Here is a 9,711-nt window from a genome sequence, read left to right as displayed (position 1 = left end):
CCTCTAAAGACAAATGCTACATACAAACAGATTCTATTACAATAGCAATATTTCATGCATTAGTTGCTATCAACATTTCAACTATAACAGTTAGCTCCAAGTAACTGTCATTGATATTGTTGCCTTTAGTGGCATAATTTAATTTTCCGGGCCATGCTGCAAAATTTCTAAACAGATATAATGAACAAAGCACCAGTAAGAAGTGTTCTTTTATTTTCTCTTTAGAACACCATTTTATTGGTGGAAGTGAAACTGATGTAATTTTCTCCAATTCTGTAAGTTCTGGATAAAAGCTTGAGTTTACTGGCAGCTGTTCTATTTCAGTTCTGTTTTACTGTCCTTGGAGACCGATGCTCCAGTGACCACCTCCTTAATCTACCTTAGTGTGTGCTAAGGTTTTGCTTTCTATGAACATGACTATCCTCCTTTTGAACTTTATACTTCTCTAGTTCCAAGCTTCTTCTTGTTTCCCAACATTCTTTGTTCTTTTACGTGTCAGGGAAATAGGAATCATTAAGAAGTTTTAATGAATGAGGTGATATAGTCAGATTTGCATTTTTGAAAGATGACAGGCCATTTTGGAAGAGCAGGAGTGTAGCTGGAAACCACAGACAGGTCTGAGCACAAATTGCAGATGTAGGACGGAGGGACAGAAACCTTTTTAGAGGCAGAAGTTGATAGTTGTTGCTGATTAAACACATGAGGGACATTACGAGCATCAACGATAACGACCAAAACTTGGTAAATGGCGTCTTCCTTCACTGTGATAGGGTTTGCAGGGGAAGAAAAACATCTGAGGTAGAAATTGTTTATTGGTTTAGCCTGAGTTTAATGGGCCTGAGTGACATCTAAGAAGTGTTGAGTGGGCAGTTGGGTATACATATTGTAACTCGGAAGAAAGATTTTGGCCAGACACACATTCACCAGTATTCAGCATACTGATGGTTGCAACCCAGGGAGAGTATGGAGACATTTCTGGGAAACATCCATAGGACTGATAAAAGAAAAACTTCAGCTGAATTAAATTTAAAGGAGTTTAATTGAGCAATGAACAATTAGCAAATTGGGTAGCCCCCACAATCGCAGCTGACTCACAGAGACTCCAGTGCAGCCATGTAGTGGAAGAAGATTTGTAACACAAAAAGCGAAATGAGGTACAGAAATCGAAAGTGAGGTACACAACAGCTGGATTGGTTACAGCTCCGCCTTTGCCATATATATTTGAACGCAGTTTGAACACTCAGCAGTGTATGAATGGTTGAAATACGGCTGCTGGGATTGGTCAAGCCTTAGCTATTGTTGCAGGTGCATACTCCTACCTAAGTTAGGTTTTCAATCTTGTCTACCTATTAAGCTAGGCTGCAGCTCATCCACAAGGACTCAAATATAGAAGTAAGGAGTCCTTCTCAGGCCATATTTAGTTCGCTTTAACAGGACTGAGGTTTAAAAGATGAGCAGAATAATAGGAAATAATAAAAGAAACAGATGATTAGCCAGAGGTTTGGAGAAACCACTGAAATAATGTGTTGTTGTGGAAGCCAAAGGAAAAAGTTACTTTTACTTCATATAAAGTAAGGTAAGGAATGAAAATGCGTATTGACTTTAGGTCTAGATCTTTGCTGAACTTGCTTAGGGCAGTATAAGCGGGGAGTGGGCTTGACATTAGATTTCAGTGAATTAAAAATTTCAGTGAAGTGAGGAAGTGGTGACAATAAGCAAGCTGGCTACATAGGTTGTAGTTTGCAGATGAAATGGAGTAAAATAAAATTGTTTTTGAGTTGGCAGAAAACGCCCATAGCATCCTATACTGGCCTCTGTCATAGAAGTTAACACATTGTATTTGTGTCTATCTCCCTGACATTTGCTCTTGGACTCCTTAAGGATAACAATTCTGTTTTTTGCATCTTAGAATCGCGAAGTCTCCTGACACATCATGAGAAGGCAATATTTTATTGTTGTTGCTAATTGCTGTTTTAATAATAAAAGGATGGATAAAAGGGAAATAGGTGCATTCTTATGGCTGGATAGGCTGCTCACTTCTTAGTACTGCATTTAAAAGCAATAACTATCAAATATCAAAAGAGATTGCTTAAGGTTTTCTTTGTTGCAACTTGACCTCTTTATCTGTTTTAATTTCTGTGTGCTTAGTGCTTAGACACGACGTCCAACACACAGTAGGTACTCTCAAAGGGTTTTTCACTTGAAATAATAGTGACGTGACTGAATGGACAATGGATGGAGAGTATATGCTTAATCTGAAATAGACCTGGGGAAGAGAAGGTTCAGGGGTTCACAGTTACTTTCTTGAAGTATTTCAGGGCCTGTCAGGTACAATGAAGAATAGGTGTCTTTTCTACAACCCCAAGGAATAGGAGTAGAACAAAGAAAGGAAGTAAGCAAAATATGTCAGCAACTTAACAGAATTATTGTTCATGTCTGTGTATTCTGTTTACTTTATTTCAGCAAAATCATGATGCTTTCATAATAAAAAGTTTGTTATTTGTGTTCCATTGGTAGTAATACTCTAAAAAATTAAAATATAAAATAGAGTTCTATCTAGAGTATATAAAATTTAAACATATTTTCAGAAAAGCTAAACTAAATGCAAACTAAAATGTAAATTATATTTCTAAAAGTGTAAATATTAACAAAATTAAAATTATTTTGCATTCATTTTCAAAAATTGTCTTACAAAGTATTTATTTTTACTTTGTGAGACAGAATCTCATTCTGTTGCACAGGCTGGGGATGCAAAGGTGTGATTATTGCTCATTGTAGCCTCTACCTCCTGGGCTCAAGCGATTCTCATACCTCAGCCTCCCAAGTAGCTGGGACTATATGTATGCACCACCTCACCCAGCTAATATTTTAGTTTTTTATGGAGATGAGCATCTCACTGTGTTGCTCAGGTGGTCTCAAGCTCTTGAGCTCAAAGCCATTCTCCCACCTTGGCCACCCAAAGTACTGGGATTACAGGCATGAGCCACCATACCTGGCTTATACAATATTTAATATTGCTTACTAAAATAGAAATATGAAATATCATTAAAATGAATTAATATGAAAATTTAAGTAAAATTATTCAAATATAAGTATTTTATGTGTATACATCTTATTAAATATATTTATAAAAATAAAATACTCAAGTTTCTTCCATTCAATGATCAACAACTTTCCAATGTAAAGAATTGAGATAATACTAAACACATGTTATACTTAAGAGTGAAGTGCATGGTTTAATATTGAAATGTTCCTCAGCTGATACATGCAATTATTTTGAATATTGGAGTACCTTCCAAACCACAAATTGTAATATAAAAGGATTCAAGAAAAGTGGATGTTTGAGATTCCTAGAAATCTGGTGCTTTAATAATGCCAAAAAATTATTCATGAGAGGAAAAATTTCACAAGGTAATCATTGTATCTTTTCCTTTTCCCAAATATTTTCACTATTCAGGTCTTTTGTGCAAAGTTGTGTCCACCCCCAAAGTCTGAAGTGGCTGCATTCACAAACTTACATGGAATTTGGACTTGGCTATCTTTCCTTTCAAGAATATATGGTAAGAGATCTTGAGAAACGCTTCTCTGAGGCCTGAACAATGCCTGTGAGCTGACGCTTTCGTTTATGGGTTGTGCTGTGCCATTGTTGAATGTAGGTTCCCAAGAGATAGGTGCACAAATGTGTTTTTATAAATTTACTCTTATTGCATCTGTGGTATTCAGGATCTTCTAAAGCATAGGGTTCAGGGAAAGGCCACCTCTTGTGTCAGAGTCTAAAGGAGATACAGTGCGGATATGGCAGATCAGCACTCAACCTCCATTCCAACCTCCTTCCATATACATTTATTTTTGTAAAACTAGTAATCTAAAAATTACATTTCCCAGACTCCCTTACAAGTAGGGTTCTGGTTAAATTGAGTTTCCGCCAGCAGTTGCACTCACATGAGATTTGGAAGGAGAAGTTGATCAGAAGTGATCTTTCTGCTGATATTGTTGTTGCAGCTGGCAAGCTCAGTCATGGAAACACCAGGTTTTATGGAGCAACATTTCAGGCTCCAGTCTGAGGGTTGGCCTCTGGGGTTTTGCTAGTGCTGAACTGGCATGTATAAAGTAACTAGGTGAGGTGTCATCCTTCTATCCCGAGGCCACAGACAAGGTGGTGTCTTTCTGGAGCCAACAGATGCTGTGGCAGCTTCCCTATATCCTTTTTGCCTTTGGCAGAGGTAGCAGCTCTCCTGGAGAGCCGTTTGGTGATGCTGCCTTATGTCATGAAAGGAAAGTGAGAGCAGAGGCTTGAGAAGGGAATAAGGTTCAGGTACAGCCGAAGAAGAGAGGAAGAGAGAGCCAACCTTCAGTGGGTGCTCGCTTTCTGTGTCCTCCATAACATAATTGCATTTTAGACCTTATTTCATGTTTTTAACTCAGTTTTTGAATAGGTGAATGATATAGTAATGTATCTTGCATGTATTAAAGTCCAATTATGAACAGGCCATGTTCAATTACTTTCAAAGTTATCTTCTCAATGAGTTCTCACAATAAAGTTTTGAACTATTGATCTTTATTTTACAAATGAGGAAATTAAAGCTCAGCAAAATTAACATCACATGGTCAGTAAGTGGCAAAGGTGATTTGGGCCTTTTATTATTACCTCAACTTCAAAATTCTGTTTCCTATTACATGAAGCATGGAGATGGAGCTAAACCATGTGGATGACTCAGTTAATTCTCTGGAGACTACCAGGATAATCCATGATATTTTCTTCTGCAAATCTCCATTTGTCTTCTTTGTCTATAAAAAGTAGTAGTAGATCAACCTTTGTTAAAATAGTTTATTGATTTTATTTCTTATTGTGAATTGATATTTATCGTGAAATTTATTTGAAATAATTTGGATAATACATGAAAGCATGAAAAAGAACATTAAAATTATCCGAATCCCACTATCTCCAAATAACCACTGTGTACATTTTAGTAATCCATCTTTCTAGGTTTTATTTTTTCTATGTAACTGAATACACGCAATTACATTTATACAGCTCACACTCTCTAATAACCTGCTAATTTTACTTGACAATTACTTATAACGATCTCCCGTCATTATTTTTTTCCTAAATCTGCAGTCTAATACCCAGCTAGTATTCCATTTAATTGATATGTCATAATTTATTTCACTGCTTTTATAGTTCTGAACCTTTCTTTTTCCATTGATTTTTGGCTGTCACACACAAAGCTGCATTGATCATACACATTGATGTTTCTTATATGCTTAATAACATCTGTAGAAATGGGATTTTAGTGTCAAAATACATTGTGGGGGTGGATGCATGTATTTTATCATACTGCCTTCCAAAAGGATGTATCTCACATTCTCATCAATATTTTGTAAGAGCGGCCACCCCCACCCCTCCATTGCTATAATTATTTTAAAAAATTATGTTTAAAATTATTTTTAATTTTATTTTTAAGAAATTAGTTAAAATAAACCAAAAATATGTATCACCTTAAATAGGAACTTATCCTTAATTCAATTAGAGCCATGTTAGCATTGAGTTATGTGGGGGATAGGGAAACACTTTGGTTTTTCTGTCATTTTCACCCAATATCAATGGGACTTGGAAAATAATGCCACCTTTCTTAATCTTATCCTACAGTTAAAACTGCCTGTTAAGACTTGTCCCCTCCTCACACCCTGAGAGAAGTTTGATTTCTGACATCAAGATGTGACAGCATGCTGTCTGGTTGAAACCTTTTCTTTGCCTCAGTACAGACTTCCTGGAATCTAGGCCTTTTTGGACACTGTGATAAATGTTTGATCAGTTTAAAAGAAGAGGCAGAAAAATCCCTAAATATCTGAACTATGCCAGCAAATTCTCTGAAGTGGCTTTAGTGAACCTATTTTTAAAAATCAATTTTTGTACCTAGCACTTTGATGTTATTTTCCAAATTCCTTTTGCTATGATCAAAATCAGTGTTGAGTGAGGTACTTGGCTGGGCTACAGGACTCTTCCATGAGGCCTTTGGCTGGCAATAAATAGGGTAGAGGGATAGAAAAGTGCAGTTAGGGTCTAAAAGTTCAAAGGGAACCTGAATGTTACCTGGCCTAGTCTCTCTCCCAATCTTGGACCAGAGAATAAAAGACTGTGCATTCTATTTCCTCTGGTAGAGTTCAGCATAATGCTTGTATTTATATCATGCAATTGCAAGCATCCTACTTGCATTATCTCACGTGTTCTTATGTAATAATGGCCTGAAAAGATCATCTATTATCGTTGCCATTTTTTCAGTTGAGAAAAGGGAGACATAGATTATTTTGCCTAAAACCATATAGCAAGTAGAGTTGCTTTAGCATCCTGGTGCTGCTGTGCTGTGGAGCCTGTGTGGTCTCTTAGCCAAGATGCCTGAGGAAACCTAGACCCAAGACCAACCCATGGAGGTGGAGGAGGTTGAGACATTCACCTTTCAGGCAGAATTGCCCAGTTGATGTCATTGATCATCAATACTTTCTACTCGAACAAAGAGATCTTTCTGAGAGAGCTCATTTCAAATTCATCAGATGCATTGGACGAAATCCAGTATGAAAGCTTGACGGATCCCAGTAAATTAGACTCTGGGAAAGAGCTGCATATTAACCTTATACCAAACAAACAAGATCAAACCCTCCCTATTGTGGATACTGGAATGCTTTGCAGGCTGGTGCAGATATCTCTATGATTGGCCATTTCAGTGTTGGTTTTTATTCTGCTTATTTGGTTGCTGAGAAAGCAACTGTGATCACCAAACATAATGACGATGAGCAGTATGCCTGGGAGTCTTTAGCAGGGGGATCATTCACAGTGAGGACGGACACAGGTGAACCTATGGGTCGTGGAACAAAGGTTATCCTACACCTGAAAGAAGACCAAACTGAGTACTTGGAGGAACAAAGAATAAAGGAGATTGTGAAGAAACATTCTCAGTTTATGGGATATTTCATTACTCTTTTTGTGGAGAAGGAACGTGATAAAGAAGTCAATGATGATGAGGCTGAAGAAAAGGAAGACAAAGAAGAAGAAAAAGAAAGAGAAGAGAAAGAGTCTGAAGACAAACCTGAAATTGAAGATGTTGGTTCTGATGAGGAAGGAGAAGAAAAGAAGGATAGTGACAAGAAGAAGAAGAAGATTAAGGAAAAGTACATCAATCAAGAAAAACTCAACAAAACAAGGCCCATCTGGACCAGAAATCCTGACGATATTACTAATGAGGAGTACAGAGAATTCTACAAGAGCTTGACCAATGACTGGGAAGATCACTTGCCAGTGAAGCATTTTTCAGTTGAAGGACAATTGGAATTCAGAGCCTTTCTATTTGTCCCACGACATGTTCCTTTTGACCTGTTTGAAAACAGAAAGGAAAAGAACAACATCGAATTGTATGTATGCAGAGTTTTCACCATGGATAACTATGAGGAGCTGATCACTGAATATCTGAACTTCATTAGAGAGGTGATAGACTCAGAGGATCTCCCTCTAAATATTTCCCATGAGATGTTGCAACAAAGCAAAATTTGGAAGTTATCAGGAAGAATTTGGTCAAAAAATGCTTAGAACTCTTTACTGAACTGGCAGAAGATAAAGAGAACTACAAGAAGTTCTATGAGCAGTTCTCTAAAAGCATGAAGCTTGGAATACACGAAGACTCTCAAAATCGGAAGAAGCTTTCAGAGCTGTTAAGGTACTACACATCTGCCTCTGGTGATGAGATGGCTTCTGTCAAGGACTACTGCACCAGAATGAAAGAAAACCAGAAACATATCTATTATATCACAGATGAGACCAAGGACCAGGTAGCTAACTCAGCCATTGTGGAACGTCTTCGGAAACAAGGCTACATGGCTCAGAAGTGATCTATATGATTTAGCCCATTGATGAGTACTGTGTCCAACAGTTGAAGGAATTTGAGGGGAAGACTTTAGTGTCAGTCACCAAAGAGGGCATGGAACTTCCAGAGGATGAATAAGGGAAAAAGAAACAGGAAGAGAAAAAAACAAAGTTTGAGAACCTCTGCAAAATCATGAAAGACATATTGGAGAAAAAAGTTGAAAAGGTGGTTGTGTCAAACCGATTGGTGACATCCCCGTGCTGTATTGTCACAAGTGCTATGGCTGGACAGCAAGCTCAAGCCCTAAGAGACAACTCAACAATGGGTTTCATGGCAGCAAAGAAACACCTGGAGATAAACCCTGACCATTCCATTACTGAGACCTTAAGGCAAAAGGCAGAGGCTGATAAGAACAAGCCTGTGAAGGATCTGGTCATCTTGCTTTATGAAACTGCACTCCTGTCTTCTGGCTTCAATCTGGAAGATCCCCAGACACATGCTAACAGGATCTATAGGATGATCAAACTTGGTCTGGGTATTGAAGATGACCCTACTGCTGATGATACCAGTGCAGCTGTAACTGAAGAAATGCCGCCCTTCGAAGGAGATGAAAACACATCACACATGGAAGAAGTAGACTAACCTCCGGCTGAGGGATGACTTACCTGTTCAATACTCTACTATTCCTCTGATAATATATTTTCAAGGATGTTTTTCTTTATTTTTGTTAATATTAAAAAGTCTGTGTGGCATGACAACAACTACTTTAAGGGGAAGATAAGATTTCTGTCTACTTCTAAGTGATGCTGTGATACCTTATATACTAAAGCAGAGCTAGTAATGCTTTTTTAGTTTCACATTGGTTTATTTTAACAGATTGGGGTAATGTGTGTTATAAGATGTATGTAACATGATGTTAACTTTGTGGTCTAAAGTGTTTAGCTATCAAGCCGGATTCCTAAGTAGACCAAATCTTGCTATCAAAGTGTTCCTGAGCTATACCTTGATGTTTAGAAAAGTATTTGTTACATCTTGTAACAAATGATCTACTTTTTGAACTTTTCATCCCCTGTAGTTGCCAATTCTGCATGTACTAGTCATCTAGAAATAGGTTAAACTGAAGCAACTTGATGGAAGGAACTCTCCACAGGGCTTGTTTTCCAAAGAAAACTATTGTTTGGAGGAGCAAAGTTATAAGTCTCCCTAAGCATATCATAAAACTGTTCAAAAATAACTCAGACTCAGTCTTGTGGATGGAAATGTAGTGCTCGAGTCACGTTCTGCTTAAAGTTGTAACAAATATTTATGAGTTAAAAGAAAAAAAAAGAAATCATACAGCAAGTAATTGCCAGAACCCAAATGCAAACCCAAGGAGCTTTATTCTAGAGCTCATACCCCTCTCACACTGCTCTTTGCCTTGATGATGGAAAGTAGCTATGCTTTGAGCCAGCCAGGAAAACTCAAGTTTGATCCCAGCTCATTCTCCACCTCTCTGATCTGCTCTCCCAGCTGTACTGTTTTAGTGTATATTGATTGGCACTGTGGTGCAGGGAAAGAGGATGGAGTTCCTATCCATCTAGGCCTTGTCTCCTCTACTTCCTCACAATGCTCCTTTGGGCAAATTTCACAGCCTCTTTGAAGCCTCGTTTTCCTCATCTTCATAGTTAGGATCACAATAATCACAGCACTATATAGTTGTGAATTTGTAATAATAATTTAGAAAAGTGCCAAACATGTTTTATTGATCTTTTTTTCCCTTTGTTTTGAGAGACAGTACCTCAAATATTCATGGCTCAACTTGCTCTTATTGTCTCTTGATTCAACATTCTCAATTCTATTGTTTTTAAAATATTAA

General features: G+C 37.6%; 1 pseudogene across 1 annotated transcript; it reads left to right on the top strand.

The window, feature by feature from the left end:
* The first annotated feature begins 6,339 nt into the window (after positions 1-6,339).
* Positions 6,340-9,182, top strand: LOC105509062 (annotated as a pseudogene). Its single transcript, XR_001001373.1, has one exon. The product of XR_001001373.1 is annotated as a heat shock protein HSP 90-alpha-like (transcript).
* The last annotated feature ends 529 nt before the right edge of the window (positions 9,183-9,711 follow it).

Source organism: Colobus angolensis, unplaced genomic scaffold, assembly GCF_000951035.1.
Source record: "Colobus angolensis palliatus isolate OR3802 unplaced genomic scaffold, Cang.pa_1.0 Scaffold17, whole genome shotgun sequence".
Taxonomy (NCBI): Eukaryota; Metazoa; Chordata; class Mammalia; order Primates; family Cercopithecidae; genus Colobus; species Colobus angolensis.
Note: the sequence above shows the minus strand (reverse complement) of the source record. Positions and strands in the feature narration are given on the sequence as shown.